The following is a 9,613-nucleotide window of genomic DNA, read 5'->3' as shown; positions in this document are numbered from 1 at the left end:
GGGTTTCCTTTTTTTTTTTTTTTTTTTAAATTTAAGTTCAAGTTAGTTAACATACAGTGTAGTTTTGTCTTCAGGAGTAGAACCCGGTGATTCATTTCTTACAGATGCCACCCAGGGCTCATCCCTAACGCCCATCACCCACTTAACCCATCCCCCCCACCCGCCTCCCCTCCAGCAGCCCTCAGTTTGTTCCCTGTGTTTCAGAGTCTCTTTTTCACTCATGTACCCCAAAATTGAAGCTGAAGAAGCTGGCAACCAGGAGACTCCGACAGGCAAGGGGGGAAAAAAAGCCTTGGCCAAAGTCTGCTCTCCCGAACTCCCCTGCAGGGGTGGTGTCAGTGGAAGCCGAGCGGGGAGCAGGGACTCTCATCCCCACTGGACTGTAATGAGATCCGCCCCCTCCCCCATCCCAACTCCCTTAGACGTCAAGACCCGTATGGGGAGCCTGGACTTCGACCCCATCGACAGGAACCAGGTGGCCCTCCCCCTCCCCACCACCCTGACAAAGGGGGGAGGTTCTTCTGGAGAGTCAGGACTTTCGCCATTGTCTTGGGGTAAGGAGGCTCCTGCCCCATCCCCCATGTGGTCAGAGGAGGCCACACGGGAGGCAAGAAGGAGGCACTTCTACTCCTCTGGGCCAGGGGTATCGATGGAGACCTCGTAGGGAGCTGGGACTCCCGCCTCTGCCCCGGGATGAGAAACCTCACCCCTTCCGGGATCAACGCACACCTCATGGGGAACCGAGCTTCTGCACTACCTTGGTGGAACCCAGGCGATGCCCTCCCTTCCCCTGCCAAAGTCCGCTCACACAGAAGGTTTAAGTCCCAAGGTCTCGTAACACAACGCTCCAAGTTTTTAGGTTTTAGAAACTACTTAACCATTTTCATGTGTTTAGTTCGGTGGCATTAAGTACTTTCTCGTGGCTGTACAATCATCACCACCGTCCGTCCCCAGCACTTGTCCATCTTCCTGAACTAAACTCTGTACCCGCTAAACGCTAATGAGTAAGGCATTAAAAGTTTCCATCACCACCCCCTGGCAACCGCCGTTCTATACTTTCTATTTCTATGGAAATGACTATTCGAGGCACCTCACATAAGCGGAATCATAGAGTATTCGTTTTTCGGGGTCTGACTGATGTCACTCGGCGCAATGTTTTCAAAGTTCATCTCTGCTATAGGCTGTGTCACGATTTTCCTCCTTGTTCTTTAAGGCCAAATGATACTCCATAGTCTGTATACCCCAGTGTGTTGATCTATTCATCCATCCGCGGACATTTGGGTTTTTTCCATTTTTCGGCCGTTGTGAGCAAGTGTCTTTTGCTTCCTTAGTTAATCCCTGAGTATTTTATGCTCCTTGCTACTATTGTTAATGCAGTCGGGTTCTTAATTTGCTTTTCAGGTTATTCACGGTGAGGGTGGAGAAGTGCAACTAATTTGGGGGTGTCAGTTTTGTGACCTGCAACTTTGCTGAATTCAGTTATTAGTTCTTACAGTTTTTGCGTGTGTGTGTGGGGGGGGGGATCTCTAGAGATCACGTCATCTGTGAACAGAGATAATTTTAATTATTCTCCAATTTGGACGACTTTTCTTTTTTTTTTTAATTTTTTTTTAACGTTTATTTATTTTTGAGACAGAGAGAGACAGAACATGAACGGGGGAGGGTCAGAGAAAGAGGGAGACACAGAATCTGAAACAGGCTCCAGGCTCCAAGATGTCAGCCCAGAGCCTGACGCGGGGCTTGAACTCACGGACCGCGAGATCATGACCTGAGCCGAAGTCGGACGCCTAACCGACTGAGCCACCCAGGCGCCCCAAGGACGACTTTTCTTTCTTTCTTTGTCTTGCCCATTTGCTCTGGCCCGGCCTTCCAAGACAATGTTAAACTGAAGAGACAAAAGCAAGTATCCTTGTCATATTCCTGGTCTTTAATAAAAAAAAAAAAAAAAAAACTTGTATTTTTTTCACCATTGAGTCTGATAATCAGCTGTGAATTTTTCATACGTGGACTTCGTTATGTTGAGGTACTTCTATGTCTAGTCCCTTGGGTATTTCTAGAACGAAAAGGTGTGGATTTTGTCAAATGCTCGCTCTGCGCCCCTTGAGATGATCGTGTGGGGTTTTTCCCCTTCATTCTGTTAATGTGACGTATTATGTTGAGTTTTGCGCCCTGAACCGTCAATGCATTCCAGGAATAAATCCCACTCGGTCATGACATACGATTTTTTTTTTTTTAATTTTTTTTTTTTTCAACGTTTATTTATTTTTGGGACAGAGAGAGACAGAGCATGAACGGGGGAGGGGCAGAGAGAGAGGGAGACACAGAATCGGAAACAGGCTCCAGGCTCTGAGCCATCAGCCCAGAGCCCGACGCGGGGCTCGAACTCACGGACCGCGAGATCGTGACCTGGCTGAAGTCGGACGCTTAACCGACTGCGCCACCCAGGCGCCCCGACATACGATTTTTTTTAATACGCCCCTGAATTCAGTTTGCTAGCGTGTTGCTGAAGATTTTCACAGCATAGATGCACAGAGATATTGGTCTGTAATATTCTTGTCTATTCTCGCTTTGGTATTGGGATGATGCTGGGCTCATCGATATGAGTGGGGAACCCTTCTATCCTCTTCAATTTTTTTGGAACAGTTCAAGAGGGATTGGTTTCACTTCTTCTTTAAGTGTTTGGCAGAATTAACCAGTTTAAGCCATCTAGTCCAGGGCTTTTCTTTGTTGAGAAGGTTTTGATGGCTGGTTCACTCTCCTTCCTAGTTACAGGTCTATTCAGATTTTCTATTTGTTCATGATTAGTTTGTGTATCTTTAGGAATGTATCCATTTCACCTTAGGTTACCCAATTTTCTGGCATGCGGTTGTTTATCGTGCTTTCTTATAATCCTTTTATTTCTGTAAAATCAGTAATAATGTCCCCGCTTTCATTTCTGATTTTAGTTATTGGAGCTGTGTCTCTTTTTTCTTGTCAATGTGGATTTGTCAAGTGTGTGGATCTTTTTTTTTTCTGAAGAACTAAATGCTGGTCTTGTTGATATTTTCTATTGTTTTTCTATTCTCTTTTTAAAAAATTTATCTCTACCTTAATCTTTATTATTTCCTTCCTTCTGCTAGCTTTAGGTTTAGGTTGCTCTTTTTTTCCCCCTAGTTCCATAAGGTATAAAGTTAGATTGTTGATCTGAGAACTTTCATCTATTTTCATGTAAGCATTTATGGTTATCAAAATTTCTAGGTTTTGATTAAAACAAACCACTCATCTTACCGAGGATCAGGAAGATCTGAAACGGAAGTTTTAAAGAGAGACTCAATGGATACCACACCAAGAGATTTTACACTTATTCGACAAGAACTTCAAGCAGCTATCACAAAAATGCTTCAGCAAGCAACTATGAGCACCCCGGAAAAGAAGAAAAATAGAAAGTCTCAGCAAAGACGTGGAAGAGATAAGAACCATGTGGAAATTTTAGAGCTGAAAAATACAATAACCAAAATTAAAAAAAAAAAAACAAAACAAAAAACGAAAACAACACCTCAGAGGATGAATTCAGCAGGAGCTTGTAACTGTTGTCTAATATCAGGCAAAGCAGCGCCTGGATGTATCGATGAACTAGGAGGACATTGACAGATTTCTAGGAAGTTCATACAATTTATAAAATATTTATATTAATAATATTTTATCCATACAAATAGAACCTAATGAAGATGGAAGATTTCTTCTTATTTGACAGTGCTTCCCATGCACTCAAAGAAGCCAAATTATTTTTAATATCTCTCTTTTTACAAAAGTGAAAGAACAAATTCTTTTTGATTTTCCAGGGACCCTCTAAGAAATCTCAAGGTCGATTTGAATCAAGATTTCATTTAGGATTTGATTTGGGGCGGTGTCTGGGTGGCTCAGTTGGTTAAGCATCTGACTCTTGATTTCAGCTCAGGTCATGGTCTCACAGGATCGAGCCCCATGTCGCCTGGGACTCTGTGCTGACAGCACGGAGCTGCTTGGGATTCTCTCTCCCTCTCTCTCTGCCTCTCCCTCACACATGTGCACTCTCTCTCAAAAATAAACACACATTAAAAAAAAAAAACACCAAAAAACATGATTTGATTTGGGAAGGCAAAATTCAAAAGTTGTCAAAAAGATAAAAAAAGTTTGAACACTTGGAAAATGGGTTCATGGGTCACTAAAAAAATGCTTGGCCACCTATTTAACCAGTGATAATAAAAAAAATTCAATATTTGATAAAGTTCAACATTCATTCATGATAAAAATTCCCAGGAAAAACAGGAAAACAGAGAAACTTCCTCAACTTGATTAACAGCATTCACAAAAACCTACACTTAACATTATACTTAATGATGAGAGACTGACTGCTTTTTCCCTCTAAGTTTCAGAAAAAGGCAAAAATGTCCACTCTCACCACTTTTAGCTGACATATACAGGAAATTCTACCTGTGCACTAAGCTAAGCAAAGGAAATAAAATGCACATATGACAGAAATAAAATTATCTCTATTTGCAGATGACATGATTGTCCATGCAGAATATACCCAAGGAATCTACCAAAAGAAACAAAAAAAACCTCTAGAACTAATAAGTGACTTCAGCAATGTCACAGAATACAAGACAAATATACATAATTAAGTTCTATTTGTGCATATTAGCAATGGGCAATGAGCACCAATATTAAATACAATTTATAAGCACTCAAAAACAATAACAACACCAACAACAACCCAGCAAATACTTAGGTGTAAATCTAACAAAGCCTGTATAGGATGAGTATACTGAACACTACAAAATATCGAGGAAAGAAATCAAAGATCTGAATAAATGGAGAGACTTACCATGTTCATGGATTGGAAGACTCCACATAGTAAAGGTGTCAATTCTCCCCAAGTTGATGTATAAGTTTAACATTCAAAGTTCCTTTCAAAATCCTGGAGAGATCTCTATAGAGATAAACAAGATTGTTCTACAATTTCTATGGAAGGCAAAGGAGCCAGAACAGCTAAAACATTTTTGAAAAAGAATAACAAAATGGGAGGAATCACTCTACCCTATTTCAGGACTTTTATACAGGTATAATACTCAAGATTGTGTGGTTCTGGCAGAAGGAGAGACACATAGGATAACATAAGAGAATAGAGAACCCAGAAAGAACCCACCCAGATATAGCAAACTGATTTTGACAAAGATGTCAGAGAAATCATTAGAAGGATTGTCTTTTCAACAAACTGTGGTTGAGTAATTGTACATCTACAGGCAGAAATAAAGAAATAAATAATCCCAACCTAACCTCGCATTTATTTAAAAAGTAACTCAAAATGGATCTTAGATTTAATGTAAAACATAGAACTATGACACTTTTAGAAAATAACATGAAAGAAAATCTTTCAAACCTATGACTTGTGAAGAGTTCCCAGACTTGACACCAAAGCATAATCCATAAAATGAAAAATTGAAAGGCTGGGCTTCATCCAAGGGGAAAAAAAAAAAAAAAAAACTTCTACACTGTAAAAAACTCTCTTATGAAGATGAAAAATCAAGCTACAGACTGGGAGAAAATTTGCAAACCACAGATCTGATAAAACTCCTATCTCCAATATATAAAGTTCTCTCGAAACTCACCATTGAAAAAATCCAGTTAGAAAATGGGCAAAGACAGGAGGAAACAGTTCACTGAAGAAGATATACAGATAGCAAACAAGCACATGAGAAGACATCCAACCTCACCAGCCATTAAGGAAATACAAATTAAGACCACGAGGAAATATCCCCATACCTCCTGCACGCCCGGATTCAGAGAGACTGGATCACTCACATGCTGCCGGTGAGAAAGGAAATGTTGCAGCCACCCTGGAAAAGAGTGTGTTCATTTCTTTGAAAACTAAACATGCAACTACCATATGATAAAGCAATGGAAATACTTGGCATTTATCCCAGAGATATAAGAACTTAGGTCCACACAAAAACCTGTACGTGATTGTTAACAGCAGTCTTATTGGTAGTAGCCCCAAGTTGGAAAACAACCAAAATGGCGGGCTTAATGGGTGAACCGGCTAAACTGTGGTACACCCGCCCCATGGGGTGCTACTTACCAATTACAACTGTGTGTATACACAACAGCTTGGATATGGATCTCAAGGGCGCTATGCTGAAGGGGAACTAAGGTCAAAACATGGTATGTTCTATGATTGTATAACATTTTTGAAATGAAAAACTTATAGAGACAGAAAACGAATTCATGGTTGCCAGGGGTTAGGTTAAGGGGAAAGGGGGGAACGGAGGGGGCTCCGTCTGATTATCAAGGAGTAGCCTTTTTGTAGTTTGTGGGGATGGAACAATTCTGTATCTTGACTGTGACGGTGATCGCATGTATCCACACATACAATGAAAATGACATAAACACGTTACATAATCCAAAAAATGACCGTGGCGTTGCCCCAGAATCGGATCCTTGTTATTTATATTATACTACGTGTATGGACTACATAACCATTGGAGAAACTGAGTGAAGGGTCTTTGGGACTTCTCGGTACTTACTATTCACAACCTGGGAATCTATCATTATCTTGAAATAAGGCTTTTTAACCTTTGAAAAAGAATAAGAGCTTTGGAATTGGGTAGACCTCATTGTTTCTTTATTCACCTTCCTTTTCCCCCTAAGTTGTGGCCCAAACTTGGCCTTCTTCTTCACATTCGATGTTCCGGAAAGAGTTGCCCACATTCTGCCTCCACGTCCCACCCCACTCACTCTTCTCCCCTCCCCCGCCCCTCCACTCTACACTTCACTGGCAACTTCCTCGTTGCAAAATGGGACTGAAACTTCTCAGTACTTGCTGCACCCAAAAGGTGCAGGAAGAGAAAAGAAGAAGAAAGCCAGAGAGAGCCGTCTATACTGCAAATCTGACTGTTTCTCTCCAAATGAAAATCTCTTTGGTGGCTCCACACCATCTTTGACAAAATTCATCCTTCTGTCCTCTGAATGTTTCTGATACACCTGCTATGCATCAGACAGTGTTCTAAGCCCAGGGGCTAGACTATTCAGTAGCTTTTACTTGGCTGAACGAGGAAAAAGCAAAGTCCGTATCTTCACGGGGCCCCCGTTCTACTCGATGCTGGCGTGGGAGACAGAGAAGCAGCAGAAGAAAAATCAAGCAGGGTAGGTGGCCAGAGCGGCATGCTGTATGATAGCTTATCAGACGAAGTGTCTCTGCTTAGACGATGACATTTGGAGCAGAGGCCTGAGGGAAGTGAGGAAGAAAGCCTGTATCTATCTGAGGGAAGAGCATTCCGGGCAGAGAGAGAGGCAAATGCAGAGGTTAGGACTGAAGGGCGCTTGCAGAACAGCAAAGACTCTAATGGGGCTGGAGCAGGGCGGGGTGGTGGGGTGGAGGGTGTGGAGGAGGGATGGGCTCAGAAAGGTGGTGGGGCCAGACGGTAGGACCTCGTAAAGGCTATAGGGCCAGCCCTAGGAAGCTTCTCATGACCCGCCCCTTCTGCCACACTCTCCACCTTCCTCCCTGTAGTTAACCTCGAACACCTGTTCCCCTCTCAGCCTGGCCAAGCCCCACTTATTCAAAGATCCGTCTGGACGCGCACTCTTCTGGAAGGCTGTCCCTGACCCCCCAGGCTACACGGGGCACTCCTTCCCCTGCTTTCTTGGTTTCTGCAGCTGGGCCTTAGAGAGCTCTTATCTCTACGACTGGGAATTTTCTCTCTAGGCTGGTCACTCTTGGGTGCCCAGGCTCTGGTGCAGCGATGGCTAAGACCAGACACAGAGATGTTTGAATGAGTGACCGCCTGGGCCCTCTGGCCTCTCCCCGAGCAGAGAGGCAGAAGCCCCCGCGTGCTCCTCTTTGGCTCTGAGCAACGGCCCAGTCGGAACCCATCCTGTGTCCCTGGCTCCTGGTTTAGGCTTCGGGGAGCAGGGTGTGGCCCAAGGCAGGAGAGGCCTCTGGGTACTGGTGCGATGATATTTTTTGTCAAATAAATTTAAGAGGAGGAACTGAAGGTACTGAGTTAATAGATTAGGTGCTTCTTCCCAGGTTTCTGTTCTCACCAGCTTGCGACCTTGTTCTGACTTCTGACTCGGTGAATCATCCGAGATTGGATTCTTCATTTACTTCAGCGAGAACATTCGGATGAAGCGTGGGGTTGGACGGCTCTCCTCCTGCAGAGCTGGTGGAGGGGGTGGGGACCCGCGCTCTCTCTGTAGAGAGTGTCTTTCTCGAACTGCACTTTGGATCTGAAAATTGTTTTCTTTTTTTCATTTAAATTTTTTTTTTTTTAATTTACATCCAGATTAGTTAGCATCTAGTGCAACAATGATTTTGGGAGTAGATTCCTTAGTGCCCCTTCCCCATTTAGCCCAATCCCCCTCCCACAACCCCTCCAGTAACCCTCAGTTTGTTCTCCATATTCATGAGTCTCTTCTGTTTCGTCCCCCTCCCTGTTTTTATATTATTTTTGCTTCCCTTTCCCTTATGTTCATCTGTTTGGTCTCTTAAAGTCTTCAAATGAGTGAAGTCATATGATATTTGTCTTTCTCATCCCTTTTGTCCCCACAACTTCATTTCTAGACATGATCCTGAAGAGCTGGTCAGAAATATTTGCACAAGAATATTCAGCACGGAGGGCGCCCCGGTGGGGGGGGGGGGGGGCTCGCTCGGTTGAGCATCTGGCTCTTGATTTCGGCTCAGGTCATGGTCTCAGACTGTGGGATCAAGTCCCGTCATGGGCTCTGCATTGACAGTGAGGAGCCTGCTTGGGATTCAGTCTCTCTCTCTCATTCTCTGCCTCTCCCCCACTTGTGCGTACGCACGCGCTCTCTTTCTCTCTCTCTCTCTCTGCTCCTCCCTGACTCACACACATGCACATGTGCTCTCTCTCTCTCTCTCAAAATAAATAAACTTAAAAAAAAAAAACCTCTTAAAAAAAAGCAAGAATATCCAGTGTTGTACTAGCATTCGTATTGAAAAATGGGAGGTGGCCCATGCCTCACGCGCGTGCCTGGTGAAGTAAATATGGCATAGCCCTGTGACAAACTACATGCGATCCTTCGAGATTATCTTGGATAATTTGGCTACAGGGAAATAAATGCGATGCTAAGTGAGAAAAATGGAAAACTGTTTGATACAAACTGTACCCCTCCCCCTTCACAATGTCGTAAGTGGCTATAGCTGAGTTGTGAAATCTGGTTTTTATTTTTGTTGTAAATCTTTTTAAAGTCTTTTTTAAAAATTTGTTTAATGTTTACGTATTTTTGAGAGAGAGAGAGAGAGAGAGTGGGGGAGGGGCAGAGACAGAGGGAGACACAGAATCCGAAGCAGGCTCCAGGCTCTGAGCCGTCGGCACAGAGCCCGATGCGGGGCTTGAACTCATAGGACGGGAGATCACGACCTGAGCCACCCAGGCACCCCTACAGTCATTTTTAAAAAGAAAATATGTATTGCTTCTCGGCCTTTTGGCTAAAATCAAGTGTGAAAGGAAATATATAGTTGCTAAAAAAGATTTACAACGGGGCGCCTGGGTGGCTCAGTCGGTTAATCGTCCGACTTCGGCTCAGGTCACGATCTCATGGTTCGAGGGTTCAAGCCCCACATGAGGCT

At 43.5% G+C, this 9,613-nt stretch overlaps 1 long non-coding RNA gene across 1 annotated transcript; it reads right to left on the bottom strand.

Annotated features, from left to right (window-relative positions):
• Positions 1–1,799: 1,799 nt before the first annotated feature.
• LOC124524180 (uncharacterized) lies at positions 1,800–6,250 on the bottom strand. The gene is made up of 3 exons (XR_006965169.1): positions 5,785–6,250; positions 4,847–4,951; positions 1,800–1,885 (listed from the first exon to the last, which is right to left on the bottom strand). It is a non-coding gene; the product is annotated as an uncharacterized LOC124524180 (long non-coding RNA).
• Positions 6,251–9,613: the final 3,363 nt, after the last annotated feature.

Source organism: Lynx rufus, unplaced genomic scaffold (assembly GCF_022079265.1).
Source record: "Lynx rufus isolate CCGP_SWC_20201006 ecotype Redwood Valley unplaced genomic scaffold, mLynRuf1.p SCAF_4, whole genome shotgun sequence".
NCBI classification, from domain to species: Eukaryota; Metazoa; Chordata; class Mammalia; order Carnivora; family Felidae; genus Lynx; species Lynx rufus.
Note: the sequence above shows the minus strand (reverse complement) of the source record. Positions and strands in the feature narration are given on the sequence as shown.